An 18,926-nucleotide genomic window follows, 5' to 3' on the forward strand; every position below is an offset into this window, starting at 1 on the left:
CTGGGCACCACACTTTAGGAAAGATGTGGACAAATTGGAGAGAGTTTAGAGGAAAGCAACAAAAATGATAAAGATTTAGAAAACCTGTCCTATGAGGAAAGGTTAAAAAAATTGGGCTGAGAGGGGCCTAATAACAGTCTTCAGATATAATCAGGCTGTTGTAGGGAGGACTGTGATCAGTTGTTCTGTATGCCTGCTGAAGGTAGGACAAGTAATGGGCTCAATCTGCAGCAAGGCAGATTTAGGTTAAATATTAGGAAACACTTTCTAACTATCTGGGAAGTTAAGCTCTGGAATAGAGATGCTGTGGAATCCCCATCATTTGAAGATTTTAAAACAGGTTGGAGAACCACCTGTCAGGGATGGCCTGGGTTTACTTGGACTTGCCACTGTGCATGGAGCTGGAGTTGGTGAGTTTGAGGTCCTTCCCAGCCCTTCATTTCTCTGATTCTGTGAAAGGCAGTGTGACAGTCAAACAGCCCTCATGCATTTGAGATATCTAATGGCCAATGTACACAATATCTCCTGGATCTTCCTACTGACTGGGGTAGCTCCATGCCTTCCCAAACATAGGGCACAATCCAATCTTAATGTGATTTAGTAGCTATTTTCCTGTTTTGTTTTTTATCTCATAACATAAAAATACAAGGGAAAGTGAATTCAAAACTAATGTTGAAGCAGGACAACATTAAATCTGAGACATAAACACTTAGGCCTGGTCTACACTACGCGTTTAAACCGGTTTTAGGAGCGTAAAACCGATTTAATGCCACAACCGTCCACACTAGGAGGCACCTTATATCGATTTTAATGGCTACTTAAACCGGTTTCTGTACTCCTCCCTAACGAGAGGAGTAACGCTAGTATCGGTATTACCATATCGGATTAGGGTTAGTGTGGCCGCTGATCGACGGTATTGGCCTCCGGGCGGTATCCCACAGTGCACCAGTGACCGCTCTGGACAGCATTCTGAACTCGGATGCAGTGGCCAGGTAGACAGGAAAAGCCCCGCGAACTTTTGAATATTTCCTGTTTGCCCAGCGTGGAGCTCTGATCAGCACGGGTGGTGATGCAGTTAAAAATCAAAATAAAGAAAGAGCTCCCGCATGGATGATGAGGACGTGATCGCTGTAAGGGCAGGCAAATCTGTTCTATCAGCGCTCCGGTACAGAAGACGACATTCAAAATCATTTTTTAAATATCTCCAGACAGATGCCATAGCAGGGACTCAGCGCACTGCTGCGTGACAAGCGTAACGGAAAGCCAAAGAATCAAATGGACGCTCATGGACTGGAGGACTCAAGCTATCCCACAGTTCCTGCAGTCTCTGAAAAGCATTTGCATTCTTGGCTGAGCTCCAAATGCTTCTAGGGTCAAAAACAGTGTCCGCGGTGGGTCAGGGCATAGCTCGGCAATTTACGCCCCCCACCCCCAGAAGTGAAAGGGAAAACAATCCTCTCTTGACTCTTTTACATGTCACCCTATCTTTACTGAATGCTGCAGATAGACGCGATGGTGCAGCACTCAACACCAACATCCTTGCTCCCCCCACGCTATGGCTGGCTGATGGTACAAAATGACTGGTATCTGTCCTCGTCATCAGCCTATTGGCACATGGGGCAGTGCAAAAGGACTGGCAACCATGATGACCAGCATCTGTTAGGTCAATCAAGGGGTGCCTGGTCCTAATTTTTCCTGGTAGATGGTGCAATATGGCTGATAACCATCATCGTCATAGCAACAGGGGGCTGAGCTCCATCAGCCCCCACCCTTCATGTGTAAAGAAAAGATTCAAGTGCCCCTGAACTAGCAGGGGGATGCTGGGCTCCTCTCCTACACACTCCTTACTGTCCTGTCTGGACTATCATAGCAGTTGGAGGCTGCCTTCCACTCATATCTCACTAAAGTCACTGTGTCTTATTCCTGCATTCTTTATTACTTCATCACACAAGTGGGGGGAGAATGCTACGGTAGCCCAGGAAGGCTGAGGGAAGAACGGAATCAACAGGTGGGGTTATTGCAGGAGCACCCCCTGTGAATAGCATACAGCTCATCATTTCTGCAGGATCTGACACAGAGCAGCTGTGCTCTCTGATACAGTGGTTCTCTAGTACACTTGCCCATATTCTAGGCAGGACTGATTCTATTTTTAGATACCAAAAAGGAGGGATTGACTCAGGGAGTCATTCCCAATTTTAACTTTGCACCCTGGCTAAGAGCAGCCAGGGGCACTTATGACAGCAGCAAATGGAACAGTGCAAAAGGACTGGTAGCCACGATCATCTTATTACCAATTTATGGTATGGTAGATGGTACAATATGGCTGATAACCATCTCTGCTATCATGCAAAAGCAAAAGCATGCTGCTGTGTAGCGCTGCTGAATCGCCTCTGTCAGCGGCATCTAGTACACATACGGTGACAGTCACAAAAGGCGAAACAGGCTCCATGATTGCCATGCTATGGCATATTCCAGGGCAATCCAGGTAAAAAAAGGCATGAAATGCTTGTCTGCCGTTGCTTTCCCAGCGGAAGGAGTGACTGACGACATTTACCCAGAACCACCCGCGACAATGATTTTTGCCGCATCAGGCACTGGGATCTCAACCCGGAAATTCAAAGGGGCGGGGGAGGCTGCGGGAGCTATGGGATAGCTACGGAGTAGCTATCCACAGTGCAATCCTCCAGAAATCGACGCTAGCCTCGGACCGTGGACGCACACCACCGATTTAATGTGTTTAGTGTGGCCGCGCACACTCGATTTTATAAAATCTGTTTTGTTAAACCGGTTTATGTAAATTCGGAATAATCCCGTAGTGTAGACGTACCCTTAGAAATCAAGCAGTTCCAAAACATCAGTTTGGCCACATTTCACATATGTAGTTTTTCTACATGAATGTTACTTCATTAGTGCCTTCAGAGATCTAGGATGTTTGAAACTTGGTTGAGTTATTGTTGGAAGGTTTCTGACACAATGTCAATAGGAGTTCTGTCCTTGACTCAAATTAGACTAGGATCTGGACTCTTAACATTTTGGAATGGTGGTATCTCTGCTTTATTTCCCAGTTTTCATCGTATGCTATTGTTTTTGCATTCACTTATCTTAAAAGAACTGAGCGTATTAAACAGTTGAGAAGCTATGATTAAAAGAAAAACCTCAGAGGATTAAGAAAGAAATGTGCAGAAGCTAGAGTTGGCATTTTACTATTAATATTTGATCAATCTCAGAATTAATACAGAGAACTAGCAGGTAATTTTTATAAAAATACTATGTTTGTGTTTAGCTGGAGGCTCCGAATGGGTAAGAAGTTGGTGTCTCTAAATATCACAAATGCCTAAGATAAGGAAATATGCCCTAACTGTGGGAGATAACCATTGGGTCCAAACAGAATCCTGGGAAGGGCTAAATGACTGCTGAAAATGCTGTTTCTGATCTAGATAATGCCTCTTGTGAATTCAAAAGGATGTGGGAAGCCCAAGAGCACAGCAGTTTAAACAAGCTACCTATCATCATCTCTAACCGCTGTGCTTACCTGATCTTCTCTCTTTTGTATATCTCCACTAACTCCCCATGACATTCCAAACATCCAGAATTAAAAACAAACCCTAAAACCAGGGAGACAAATATAAATCATAGATATAGCGCACACTTCTAGTAATAACTTGGCAGGACTCCTTATCTCTTGCTTTACTGATTTAGAGAATAAATGTTTTTCAAAATTGAAAAGTTCAAAAGAGATACTTAATGAGGGGAACAATAGCTCAATTAGTTTTGACAGGTGGAAATGACTGCCTAATACAAATACATGAAACCCAGTTTCAGCTGGATTACAAAAATGGCACAGGACATTATTCTCTGAATTGATTTTATTTAAAATGCTGCCTGAAGCAATTATTCAATGAGCTGTTTTCTGCTGAAGGTCTTTATCTCCCACCATCCACTCCAAATAGAACAGCAAAGAATATAAATCCTTCCACTGAAGAATGCTATCATGCTCTTCTCTTTTGGACTACCAAGGACTAACATCTCTCTAAATCTGTATAGTGTAAAACTACCAATATTTTCTAAGTGTAATTTAGAGTTGGCATTTAAAAAAAATAAATCTGTAGAGCCATTACTGAGGGAAAGTAACAAAGGATTACTATTGCACTCATTGTTTTCCAGAGACAGTAAAGGAAATTGCAAGAGCAGAATAAACTGAGCACTCAACAGGATAAGCCTTTTCTTGAAAACAAATTTCAGCATTATTACTGCATGTTGGAAAGCCTTGCTTTACTGAGTCTGGTATTTTGGAAAGTAATTTTACAAAACAAATATCATTTCTATTTATCAGTTCTGGGGGCTTACACCATCAAAATGCATATGTACACTAGGTCTCTCCTTTGGCCCATACCAGGTTGTACACAAACTACTGCAGAGTTTTGGAGATGAAAGTAAAAGTGTTAGTCAATTGTGAAACAAAGGCTCATTAAAGAACTCATTTACAGAAATGGGCATCTTTAGTCTATTATGCACAAATTGCTGCCAGGCATTCAAGAACTTTCTGAGAAAAGAAGTCAAGTCACGTTGATTTTATAACAATGATTATTTGTTATTAGTTCTTTAGTACCATTAGGCAAACCAGAAAGGCTACCCTACTTAAGATGAATGACATGAAAAATATCCACTCTTTCTTCTGTTTCATACATTGATTTGTTTCTAACTGGAAATGGCTGGACAAAATGTCATGCCATCCATATGGGACCACTTGTCCATGTTTTTAGCCAATACTGGTCTCCTTGTCTCCAAAAATGAGCCTTCCTTACCTTTGGTATATCTAGCTAGGTTTATAGTTGCCACCCTTTATATTATCTGCAAGAAGTACTTAATACAAGGTCCATTTCATTTTTTTAAATCTTTGCCTTTTGAATTTGGTTCATTTCTCATACTATATTAATTCCTCCTTTAAGACATGAAAGTGACTTTGGACACTCAGGTCTTAACAACATACAACAAGTAAAACCATTATTAAGGACCTAATCTTCTTAACAGAACTAAAAATAGGTATAAAATATTTTAGAAAATGGTAAAAAGACTAGTCATGTATGCTTCTGAGTTCTCATATGGAGTATAAACAACAAGGGGTCCTTGTGGAACCTTCGAGACTAACAAATTTATTTAGCTCACAAAAGCTTATGCCCAAATAAATATGTTAGTCTCTAAGGTGCCACAAGGACTCCTCATTGTTTTTGCTGATACCGACTAACACAGCTAAGGCAATAGCTTCAGTAAGGACTGACCCTGAAAAAGAAAACAGAAGAAGCCATTAAATATAAACAAAAAATAGTTATATTTGTGAGATTTGTTTCATGTTGGTAATCCATGGCAGAGGAGATGATAGGTAACTAGGATCTCTCTCACACATGCACACACAAAATTTGCAGTGACAATGCTTTGCTGGTACAGATGACGAAATGTATGGACTTAATCTGAATTTTTTATCTCTAGCTTTACTTTATTTGTTCATAAATAGCCAATCAAATAAAAGTTGAAAGAGAAGGATATCAGATATCAGAGGATATGGGAAGCTATCAGAGGATCATGGGGCTGGGGGAACATAGTGAAACATCACATATTAGCCCATATGGCCTGAATAAGTACATAGCAAATATATGTAATACTTTTATGTTAACAGAAATATCTAAAGTTTTAAACTACTGAATATATAAGTTAACCTTATAGCTCAAACTTGTTTTAGGTCAGAATTAAAAGTGACTATGATAGTCTCATCAGAGCCACCAATAGACATTTCATTGGCACCACAAAATCATTATACAGTTGAATACCATTGACATGGTCTGCTATAGAGTGGTCCAAGTCTAGAGTAAATGGGAGTTCTGCATGTCAGAACTAGGTGGTGATAGTAAAGCTATCTCTTCATGAGTAAAAGCCTTCTATAAATAGTAGAACTGATTGAAAATTTGACAAATGAATATTTTATTGAAAACAATTCCCATTTTTCAACCAGTTCTATCATTACCCTGCCAACATACCCTCAACATTTCCTGAAATAACTAATAGGAGAGTGAGGGTGATTTAATCTTCAAGTCATACTGACTCTTTGCCTTTACTTAGCTCTTCTACCTTGACCCTATTTTGTCCCATCTCAGCTCTTTGATCTTTTACTCTGTCCCTCATCTTCAGTCCTTTCTCTCAGCATTCAAGTACACACATGCTCACAATCTCAGAGACCCTCACTTGAACCTGTTTGACTTGCATACTACTATATTAATCCCTCCTTATATTTACCTCCTAGCTCCTTGAGCAAACTATCTATTCCTGATTTCTTAAATTCTTGTCCTCTAGTTCTTTTTCCTCAGTCCACTTCAATCTAGCTTCTCCTTTCTCTGTTCTACTAAAAACAATGTCACTAAGAGCAATAGTTCTGACAATGCCTTTGGACACTTTTAACACTACCCTTTTTCCCTCTAGGTCTCTGGAGCATAGCTTGAGCATTTGAGCTTCCATAGAAGAACATGATTAGACACCAATATCTCATTTACAATTGCTTCTACATTATGAAGACTAGCAGATGCCATGTCCACTTTCATTTGAAACATTTGTTACAGAAAAATAGTGAATCTTCCTTGTGAGGTATTGAGTGGTTAATCGTGATCTTTCTTCGCTAAATTATGTCTACCAGAACCCATTTCTGGCATCCAATATGCTGAAGTCAACTTACTTACTCATTAGATCCTCAAAGAGAAGCATCTTATAATGGTTTCCCTCAATTACCTTGTTAAACACTTATAGATCTCAGCAAAGACTCTGCCCTATGTTTCTTCTATGGACATTAGCCATTTCTTGGATCATTCACTTTTAATAAGAACAGCCATACTGGGTCAGACCAAAGGTCCATCTAGCCCAGTATCCTGTCTACTGACATCCGAAGACAGTATCCTGTCTTGCATCCGAAGAAGTGGGTATTCACCCACGAAAGCTCATGCTGCAAAACGTCTGTTAGTCTATAAGGTGCCACAGGATTCTTTGCTGCTTTTACAGAACCAGACTAACACGGCTACCCCTCTGATACTTGTCTACTGACAGTGGCCAATGCCAGGTGCCCCAGAGGGAGTGAACCTAACAGGCAATGATCAAGTGATCTCTCTCCTGCCATCCATCTCCATCCTCTGACAAACAGAGGCTAGGGACACCATTTCTTACTCATCCTGGCTAATAGCCATTTATGGACTTAACCACCATGAATTTATTCAGTTCCCCTTTAAATGCTGTTATAGGAGCATTCCATAAGTTGATTGTGCGCTGAGTGAAGAAGAACTTCCTTTTATTCGTTTTAAACTTGCTGCCTATTAATTTCATTTGGTGACCCATAGTTCTTGTATTATGGGAATAAGTAAATAACTTTTCCTTATCCACTTTCTCCACATCACTCATGATTTTATATACCTCTATCATATCCTCCCTTAGTCTCCTCTTTTCCAAGCTGAAGAGTCCTAGCCTCTTTAATCTTTCCTCATATGGGACCCGTTCCAAACCCCTAAACATTTTAGTTGCCCTTTTCTGAACCTTTTCTAATGCTAGTATATCTTTTTTGAGATGAGGAGACCACATCTGTACGCAGTATTCGAGATGTGGGTGTACCATGGATTTATATAAGGGCAATAATATATTCTCAGTCTTATTCTCTATCCCCTTTTTAATGATTCCTAACATCCTGTTTGCTTTTTTGACCGCCTCTGCACACTGCGTGGACATCTTCAGAGAACTATCCATGATGACTCCAACATCTTTTTCCTGACTTGTTGTAGCTGAATTAGCCCCCATCATGTTGTATGTATAGTTGGGGTTATTTTTTCCACTGTGCATTACTTTACATTTATCCACATTACATTTCATTTGCCATTTTGTTGCCCAAATCATGCTCTAGTTTTTCAATCTGAAAATCACTTCAGCCAATTGGTCTAAAGTGTAACTAGGATTTTCCATGGATCATGAACTATAAGCTTATTGTAGAATCCAATTTAAATCTTGTATTCACTAGGAAGCCACCCTAATTCATGAAATACATCTCTATATTTTTTCCAATAGGCCATGCACTTTAGTGTGTATTAGAGGCATTAGAACTGGGATATCGCTGATTGTCATTATAGTTTAATCAATTTAAGATCCAGGATTGCTCTGAGACCAAGCGCTATTGGTGCCTCTCTGCTTATAGGATAAAACTTGTAAACCTTTTGAATTCTCTTTGTGCTTGTACTTTGCAGTGCAAGTATCTTGCATATCCTAACTATCACCTTCAAACCCAAATAGTTTTTAGTTGGTATCTATACAGGGTTTTGAGACCATTAACTGTTTATACACTTTTGAGGTTATTGCGTTGACTTGTATGTCATTATGTAATTTAAATTAAACCTGTGCCATTACGCTCCAGTGATAACTTGTGTGAACACATGGTTGGGTTGGGCTGTAGTAGGTGCTGCTGCTATTCCTGAGTTGTCCCCTTTCCCTGTTTATGGCATATCTAGCTTTTTGCTGGATACTTACCTATATCCATTTTTCCCATATGTGCCCCAGACTCTCCTTTTCACACCTACCATCTAGGTTTATAGCCTGCCTGCATGCTCCAGACTGTGTGATTGTATTTGCCTGAAAGAATTGTGAAGCTTTGCAACTCTGTGTTCTCTGTCCCCTTTAGACAATTTTTAGGTGAAGTTGTGACGATCCATGTGTTCAAGCAATGTCTACTGCTTTATTTGGGAAGCTTTCTTACTTGAGTTATAAAATTATCATGGACTTTGGAAGAGTTGGTTTCCAGTGCTATCTTCCCCAAATCATTTAAACCATATTAGTCTCCAGCCTGCAATTTTAATTTGGCCACACACTGTTTTATGGGTCCTGTTAGACCTTCTGCTTTGTTGTAAAATATATAGCAGTGAACAGTGGGTTACCTTTGAGAATGACACATTCAAATCTCTTATAATACACCCCAGCTCTGTCTCTTGAGCTGTCATTTCTACCCCAGTATTATAAATATTTATATTTATATTAGAAGTGTTATAATCCAACCAGGAATTAGCAGGTTTCAGGATTTTTCTTTTTGTCTTTGGATTTCAGGGCATCCTTGAAAATTAGTTTGAAATTCTTCCTCTCCTCAGAAGGTTTATCCTTTTCCAGTTCATAATAGGCTGCTGGATTCCAGCAAACTCCATAAACCTTGCCAATAATTTTTTGCCCTGAGGCGGCTTTGTAATGGCTTTGTTTGCTTGTCTGAGTTCAATCTATGGCAATTTTGCCATGAAGAAATGACTAAGTCAAAGACTGGGGTAAGGAACAGATATTTTATAGATGATCTGCTCAGATTCTAATAAGAACCACATTACAACTGACAATAGCACTTCTAGAATATCTAACAATGGATACAATCAGTTAACCAGATCTTGAAAGGCTATCTGTAATATCATGTGATCCCCAATACCATTACATAAGGGAGTTTGCACTGGTGTCACTTATATCTCAGTATACCCTTCTGTTACTTGCTACTCTCCTCTCTCAGGGGTATAGTTTATACAAACATCCAGATGCAGTAGGCCAAATTCAGAGATGATGTGTAAGGAGGATTGAGTAAAAGTAAGGAGGATTGTGTGTGCATAAGAGTTGGTGTAATATACATGTTGGGGGCAGGGCCGCCCAGAGGATTCCGGGAGCCCGGGGTCTTCGGCAGCGAGGGGCCCTTCCGTTCCGGGACCCGCCGCTGAAGTGCCCCGAAGACCCGTGGCGGGAGCCCCCCTGCCGCCGAATTACCGCCAGAGCGGGACCCGCCGCCGAAGCGCAGCCCGGTCTTCGGCGGTAATTCGGTGGCGGGGGGTCCCCGCCGCGGGTCTTCGGGGCACTTCGGTGGCGGGTCCCGGAACGGAAGGGCCCCCCGCCGCCGAATTACCGCCGAAGACCGAGCTGAACTTCGGCGGCGGGTCCCGCTCCGTCTTCGGCGGTAATTCGCCAGCGGGGGGTCCTTCCGCCCCGAAGCGGAAGGACCCCCCCCGCCGGCGAGGACCGGGAGCGAAGAAGCTCCTGCGCCCGGCCCCGCAAGAGTTTTCCGGGCCCCCCGGAGCGAGTGAGGGACCCCGCTCCAGGGGCCCCGAAAAACTCTCGTGGGGGCCCCTGTGGGGCTCGGGGCCTGGGGCAAATTGCCCCTCTTGCCCCCCCCCCGGGCGGCCCTGGTTGGGGGCTGTAATATGTTGTAAATTACACTACTTTAGATTCTCTAGAATTACTTATGCTTAGATTTGTCTCTGGATTTGGCCTACCACATCTAAAGACTGTGTGAAGGTAAATCTTTTGCCATACTGATTCAGTCATCAGCTTATTTGCCAATTCTAACATAATGTTGACAATAAATATAGCTACATGTGTGAATATGTATTTTTTCTGATGTTGATAACCATCTACAATATGACAAATTATTTTAAAGTTTTGTCTATTAAGAGTTCAGTATTTCCTAAGGCTTATTCTGCACCCAGCATAATAATCTTTTGTTTGTCCTAAATAGTGCTTAAGAGATGGTTTATGATGTCACAGCTGATTTTGATGTCAAACAGAGGTTTGATATAACTTCAAGTGTAGAATAAGCAACAGAAACAGATGAAAAAAGCTCTTGAAACAAAGATTATAAAAAAAGTCCTTTAAATAAAAAATAAAGGACAGGAAAATGAAACTAATTAAAAGCAGAGACTTTCAAAGTTTACCATTAAGCATTAGCTTGACATACAGTATATTTGTAGATATTCTTAAATCCTGAATGTTGTGGAATTGCTTTGATCAGAGTGCAATATTGGACAGGAGCTCCTTGTTTAAGAAATTAGTTAATGATGTTTTTGCTTTGATTCCCTAACTCATTCTTAAAAGTTCTCTCTGTCTTCTCTTTCATCTTGAAAATTATTTTGTAATTAAATTACCAGCTGTAAATTTAAATAAGCAAATTGCTTTCTATCAAGCATCCAGCATTTCTTATTATAAAGCATGGCCGTTAACATATCAAAAGTAATTGTGATCTATGAAGCCCTAGTGATCACTAAAATTAAAAGTAGCAGTATTTGATTTCCCTTTGACATCTGTAAATCAGGCCGTAAAATACATGCTAAACTAAATCTGCCTACATACTATCATACATTTTTAACATTAGAGAGACTTAATACCATGCAGGCTATGCACCCATTGAGTGTCTTGACAAAATAAAAAGCGACAGAGTCCTGTGGCACCTTATAGACTAACAGAAGTATTGGAGCATAAGCTTTCTTGGGTGAATGCCCCCTTGTGTCTGACAAAGTCTATAAGGTGCCACAGGACTTTTTGTTGCTTTTTACAGATCCAGACTAACATGGCTACCCCTCTGATACTTGACAAAATAAGTTATTCTTGATCTTATCAAAGTCTGTATATTGAATAATGCTGACAAACAGCTATTAGACAACAAGTAAGTTTATTATAATTAATTATATCATTATCTTGTTGATTTCTTCCCTTATTAGAAAAGTGATTTCAGGCTAGTGCAGTGTTTTATTGAGATTAAAGGCAAGAAGCCAAATTCTGCTCTCAGTTGCACCATTGTAAACCTGGAATATCACCATTGACTTCAATGGAGAAGTTATTCTCAGAGCAGAAGAGGCCCTGGATTTTAAAAAAGTATATGTAGTGCATACAATCACACATGGTAAAATGAATTTGACTGTGTAATCACTTAGTTTTGGATTCATAGATTCTAAGGTGAGGTGAGACCATTATGATCATCTAGTCTGATCTCTTGCCACAGAGCCACAGAATTTCACTAAGTGGTTTCTACATTCCCACAGCTCCCATTGGCTGGGAACGGTGAACCATGGCCACTGGGAGCTGCGGGGGGGCCCAGGCTTGTGGATGGTCAACATCAGCAAAATGTCTCACGGCCTGCAATCAGATTACCCCGATGGGCCATGTGAGCTAGAACATATTTTTTAGCAAGACATCCAGGCTTAATTGGGACTTCAAGGGATGGAGAATCCACATTCCTTCGTAAGTTATTCCAATGGATAAATACCACCACTGTAAAATATATAATTCCTTTTAACATGAACTTGTTAAGCTTCAGCTTCCAGCCATTGGATCTTGTTATACCTTTGTCTATTGTTTATCAGAAATATTCTCCCCAGCTAGGTACTTTTACACCAGGTTTAAGTTACCAGTCTTATATATGTTACAGGCTGCCACAAGGTGCTCCACTCACCACTGGAGCACCTCCTCCTGTCTGCTCTGGGGATTAGCTTTTTCCAGGTCTGTCACCCCTTCCTGCTGCTTCCTGTATGCCCTGCTGCTGCTCTCTCTCTCTAACTCTCTGTGACTCAGGGTGCTCTGTCTTCCTGGCTTTGTCCTCTGGCCAGGTCAATGTGTGTTCCCCTTCTGGGATATCAAAGTCTCTTCTTCTTTCACTGCCCAAACCATGTCTCTTCCACAGTGAGAGGTAGGGGGAACCTGGTCCAGCACTCTACTATGGGTTCTAGCTCTTAAACCTTGCCACCTTTTTCCTGAGCCTTTTCCAACACCCTCTATCTAGTTTCCCTTCTTTCCCTCTCTACTGTCCAGTAAGTGGCTACAAGATCCTTCACTAAAACCCCATTCTACTGCCAGGTTCCTGTTCCTTCCCAGTTGAGTTCTATCCTTATTCAGGGTTTACTTAGGCCAGCTAATTGCCCTCAGCTGTGGCCTATCCAATTAATTGGCCTCTCAGTCTCATTACACCCTTCTAGGCTGGTATGGGGTGAACACCCCATCACATAGACATATTAAGATGTTTTGTGCATTGCGTGTTGATGTTCATCCAGCTAAAATGGAGCAACTGCAAACCCCGTGAAGTCAATAGAATTGTAATTCTGTTCAAGGTTTCCTAAAATCATTGTATTCTCACAATCTTTGAATACTATGAGGATTTAACATTTTTCCAATTTTCCATTGAATCACACTTTTTCTTCTTTTCTACTATTTTCTAAATTAACTTGCAGAACATGGATGAGTTCCATAATATTTCTCTTTCCTTTTTGTGGTCCAGTGTTGCAAGTGAAAGCCCAAGTAATGATGCAGATATTGCCAATATTGAGTTATTATAAATATGGAATAGCTTTGTTGTGGAAGCTACTCCTTGCAGAACTATGATTGCTGGAATGTGTGCTTGTGTGATAAATGTATGTTAAAAATAGAACCATACATTTAGTGGTTCACTGGTTGCTTAAACTATGGTGAGAAACAAAGCAATTTCTGCTGATAAATATGAGTAGTAAATAAAATGTCAGAGACCACACCATGTCATAATTCAACTTTGTTTCTCTTCTTTGTTAGAATTAATTGATTGAGGGATAGGCACATTTATTTTACTGTACTATAATATGTAGCATGGTCATTTAAAAAAAAAGTTCTGCAGGCTTCACAGCTATTTGGCACTTCATTTTGATGATAGAAACCCAGTTGACAAAAATGTTTACATTAAGGCTGAACCACAGAGTACTTTTTCTCAATTATTTCCTTGGCAAGATAAATATGTTTTTGTATGCAAAACTTGATGTTGTATTTAATTATCTCTGTAGATATAGTACATCAATAAGATTTTAATTAAGAAGTTCTTTGCTTATCTCTTCAGCAATCTGTTTTGGAATAGGACTGTAACTGCTAGATATTGAAGACTCTTGTTTGTGATATTTCAACTCTAATTTAAAGTCAATTTCCCCCTCCCAGTCTCCATTCCCTGAAGTTACCACCAGAAACCTCACAACAAAGTCCTTAGGTGAAGTTATTTGGACTTGTTTCTAGATTCACAACATTAGAAAAGACTGATGCACCAATGTTACTCTTGGAGAACACTCTGTATTAATTAACATGTACACAAAGCATCGTCAGTGAGTTCAGAATCAGGGTCTGAAAAGGAACTCTGGTTACCACATTCTATGCTATTTTTAGTGCAAAATGTAGTTTTAAGATTTTTGTGTCAAGGCAGGTCCATTTTTATCTTTAAGAGCTTTCCTATTTCCCTTTTGAAAGGTTAGATGAAGTATCATTGATTAAAATTAATAACTTTCTATTTACTATTTGTTAAGCACTGACTATGTGCTCTGGACTGTACAGAACAGCACTGGGAAAAAATAGACTATCCTTGCCCAGGGAGCTTTGGATCTTTAAAAAAACAAAAGAAAAGAAAAAAAACTTGCTGTCCAAAAACATCAAGACAGCACTAAAGCAGAGCCAATGACATTGAAACTACCAACCAGGTGAATTCCATAACCATTTTGGATCTCTCCTACTTATACCACAACAATGATCTGCAATGCTTTTATAAATCCTGTTACTTGTGCTACTAACAATGACGCATACTGATGAGGTTACCAATTAAAAAAATAGTTGAATTTCTGCTTTTAGCTTTGACATCATTCAAAATCCAGGCTAATCACCGTTTCTCTCCTGACCTCATTTTTTTGAATCCTGAATGAAAAGAGCTTTTCTCCACACTCTTGTAACTAAACTCAGCACAGCCCTCAAAACCATTTAAATGTACAGCAATCCGAATGATGACTATTCACCTTACTGAGAGATGGTGACTTTGGTTAGAAAATTTTAAAGTCAAACACAGTGGTGTTTCTTTCTTAACCTCTTCTCAGTCCAATCCACTCAAAAACAACAATAGTGCTTAGCAGACATCAGGAAGATTATGTATTTTTAAATGTAAAACAGACTGCATAAATATGTATTTACACACAAAGTTCACAGAGCAGGTTCTCAGCTGCAGTAAACTGTCACAGCTCTATTGACTTCAATCAGTGATGCTATTATTTGAAGTCTGTGGTGCTATGACAGTTTACATAAGCTGAGGATCTTCCCTCATATATGAAATGCATTACTGAAGCACAATTTTATTCATTTTAGGCCCTGATCTAGCAAAGCACGTCAATGCGTGCTTGGCTAAAGGATAGGACAATAAACAGAGTATCAGGATCTAATCCTGGCTCTACCATTAATGTATCATCTTGGTTAGGTCTCTTCACATTTCTGTGTCTCTGCTTCACCTGGTCTCTTAAGAATGCAAGCTCTTTGGTGCAGCTCTTTAAAGCTTTGTTTATACTACGCACCTGTTAGTGACATAGCTATGCTGCTACAGCCATGCCACTAAAAGGCGCACAGTGAAGCTGCTGTTTGGTGGCAGGAGAGAGCTCTCCCGCCGACCCAAAAAAACCCACTTCCACCCCCAGGAGGCATTAGCGCTCCTGCCGACAAAGTGCTGTTCACTTTTTGTTGACAAAACTTTGTTTTTTCACACCCCTGAATGACAAAAGTTTTGTTGTTCACTTTCCAGTGTAGACAAAGCCTAACTGTTGTTTGTACAGTGTCTAGCACAATGGGGCTTCAAACTTGCATTGGCATTACTGTAATATAAATAATAGTATTCTCACTGGCTTCAAAGGAATGTTTTTAAGTACTTCTCTGGTTCGGGGCCTTAGGCAGTTGTTCTCAAAGTGCTTCCTTTTGTGAACCATTTATGTAAGAACAAGATCCTCTGATGGGCCATTTCACCTCCCAACACTCCATCTCCCATGGTTTTGTTCTCAATAATAATATAATACTGTTTTTCTCATGTTTATTTAAACAACTCTGTGGAAGTGCCTCTTTTCCAAAACATTGTCTTTTATGTCTTTGAGCAAGAGAGAAATCTCTGAAATAACTGCAGCACAGTAACGCTGCCTTGATTATTTAATATGCCAGGGAAGAACTCTGTCTTTGCAATGAATATATTCCTATCATTACCAGTAATGATGTGAGAACAATCACTTGGTTTCTCATGGAAGAACATTACTAGATGAAAGCATTCCTTAATTTTTTTTGCACATTTTAGTAACTGCCTAATGTTGCTGTACCTCAGAATAAATATTTCTTTAACTAATGGAAATGCTGACAAAAGTTCACTCAGTTCCTCTGAATCAAATTGCTCAAATCAGTCCTTTTAAATTATACACTGAATTCCTCCTCATATAAGAAACTTCCCCATGAAGGTAAAATATAAATGTCTTGCTCTAATTAACTGAGGGTCTGATCCTTTCAGATGCTGAGCACCTTCTGCAATGTGCTGAGTAGCGCCATCTCAACAGCATGTTCAGGGGAGCTAAAGATGCTCAGAATGATTAAATATTGCTAGCAGTTTACAGGATATTCCATAAAGAATATATTCTCCTGCAGTTCTCAATGACACAAATGGGAATTCAATCTGAGTCTGAAGGGACAAATATGAAAACGTGCTGTCATAAATATGCCCTATTGTCCAGTATATTTCCCTTGATTTCAAACTCTCTGAAGCCCCTGGCTCACAAGACAGATTCAAAGCAGCAATAAAGAGTCAAAAGCCCTGCTTGCTCTACTCATGCAAGTAGTGCCACTAAGTGAAGGCACTACTCGTATGAGTATGACAAGTGGAATATGGCCTAGAATTAGGACATAAAACTTCTTGTTTGTTGATGTATGTGCCTGGTTAATATCACAAAGCCAATGTGTATTCTGTATGAATATACTGTAAAAGTATACTGTAGCTTACGGAGAAATTGTAGGAGAATTATAGCAGCAGTGCCTACCAGGGATTCTACATTGTTCTTAAGGATTAGGCCCATGCTATCATTACAAGCTCTGGTTTTGTAGGGAAGGTGATAGTTATATGTTGCTATCTAGGAAGAAACAGTCCCTTAGCTCCCAAGTATGTTTTACACTAAATATACTTTAAATTGGTTCTGCTGGGCAAAAATTCACTTTTCTATAATACTGTATTTCAACTCAGTATCTTTTAAGAATAATACTTTACAGGCCACTAGTCTCTAATGTACACGTCTGCCTTTGGTAACTGGGGGAGGACAAAGAATTATGCACAAATCTATTTTAAAGAGTTCATAAGGCTACTTAGCAGCCAGATTTTCATTATAGATATGACATCAAAAGACCCATTACTGTCTTTTGGGTTGATGATGTAGATACAATAATTGTTCCATTACAAAGCCTTCTTTGACCCAGTAGACCATGTCCTCACTAGTGGAGCCATACAGTCAGTTGTGTAAAGAGCAGAGAATCCAAGAATCAGTTAAAATAGGAACTGACTCAGATCTTTATTCAGCTTTTGAATCAAACTTTGAGTTGAGTCTCAACTCCCTTAACATCTAGAGTGACTAGCTGTCCCTAATTTTAAGGGATATTTTTTAATATAGGACACACTTTGTCTTGCGTTTCATCACTAATCATGCAAAGGGTAAACATGTTTGATTTTGTATCACAGATAGAACTTTGTGGGGTGATGTTCATGAAAATAAGCAGTTGTCTTATCTCCTTGAAATGTTAACTGTGATCACAAACCCTATCTCTTGTTTCCTTTGGTAGGTGCCCCTTGTAGAGATATCCAATACCTGGGTATCTCCAAAATTAGCAGATTTTAGAATTTCCCAAGTATGCTGTGCATTCTGGGGCATCATCAAGAATGGTTCAAAGCATGACTAAATGAAAAAAAAGAAGCCATGAGTCTGGCAATGACACTTCTGCTACATGTGTGAGTAACTTCCTCCACCACACCCAAGATTCCTCCTATTGGAAGAAGAGAGTAGGATATGGAACCCAACCATGAATATTCCTCCAACTGGATGAACTGCTTCAAAGCCTTTGAGAGAGAGGCCAGTTCTTGGGAGATTAATTGGTGATAAACAGGAGATTCCAATGATGTAAAGATAGGCACACAAAATGGAGGCACTCAAACTTAGAGGCCACTTTTGAAAATTTGAGCCATAACTTCTCTGGGTGTTAGTTTATTCTTCTCTAACATAGCTCAGTAAATCATAAAGTGCCATGAAAAATGGGCCTGGATACATGCAAATAATTAGTAATTAATATTTATAACTATTTTTCATGGGATAATTCTTCATCCCTGATGACATCGAGATTTAATGTAAGCCAAATTAATAAATTATATATTTTTTCTTTCATGATTCCAATTAAGTTTAACATTTATCCAGTACCATACCAAACATGTATGTAACTGAAGGGATGGATGAAAGGGTAAGATGAAACATAGTGGGAGACTAGACCCACTACATGAAATAAGAAAAACAGGATGTTAAAAGTACAGATTTTGTAAGAGAAAGAAAGAAAAAAACTAGTATCAACAGGTAAGAAATCAGGAGAATAAAATACATGAAGTTCTGAGAGTGCATGAAAATCGTGAAATGTTAATTGCTCATGGCTAAGAATAGAAGAGGAGAAGTGAACAGGAAAGAAGCAGCAGGCAGGAAAAGAAATGAATAACAATAGGAATATTAATAGTTAGTCAGAAATGGTCTATGAATTGTGGCTGTTCATCATCCCCTTAATAAGGAGGTATGTCTCATATTCGAAAGGTGGTGTTGAACTTAGGTGAAATAGAATTGTTTACCAATAAAGTGAATGTGCAGTGTATCTTTGTATTTACATTAGTTGCTGTAATTTGTGCTGCTTTTTTGGTTAAATACTGTTGCAGATCTCATACTGGCAATTCATTAAAAATGATGGAAGAGGGAAGTATTACTAAAGTATCTTTCCCAAATAACAAAGCAGCAGGTGAGGATAATCCAACCATCATTTTCAATGCCACATCTAATGGTATTGTCCAGCTTTTCAAGTGCTTTGACAACCAAATAATATATCTTTTTCTCAGAAAAGCAGCTAAGACACTTTAAAAGCAAATTTTCTAACCCTATAAGCAATTTCCTTGGTGGAAAATCATTAGAATCAGAAACATTGCAATGATTTTGGATCAACTGGAGTTTCAGAAAAGTCTCTCTTAGTCTAGCCTTTGCAAATGGTCTTTTTATAAAAAAAGAGACATGTAAAATGCAATAATTCTTTTTTACAATGAA

The 18,926-nt window shown here is 39.5% G+C and overlaps 1 long non-coding RNA gene across 1 annotated transcript in view; it reads left to right on the top strand.

The window, feature by feature from the left end:
- The window catches only part of LOC120406524, a 94,122-nt gene extending 75,475 nt beyond the window's left edge, over window positions 1–18,647 (top strand). The window contains exon 4 of the long non-coding RNA XR_005599333.1: window positions 17,422–18,647. This is a non-coding gene — a long non-coding RNA (uncharacterized LOC120406524). The remainder of the gene's footprint in view (window positions 1–17,421) is intronic.
- The last annotated feature ends 279 nt before the right edge of the window (window positions 18,648–18,926 follow it).

This window comes from Mauremys reevesii, linkage group 5, assembly GCF_016161935.1.
Source record: "Mauremys reevesii isolate NIE-2019 linkage group 5, ASM1616193v1, whole genome shotgun sequence".
Taxonomy (NCBI): Eukaryota; Metazoa; Chordata; order Testudines; family Geoemydidae; genus Mauremys; species Mauremys reevesii.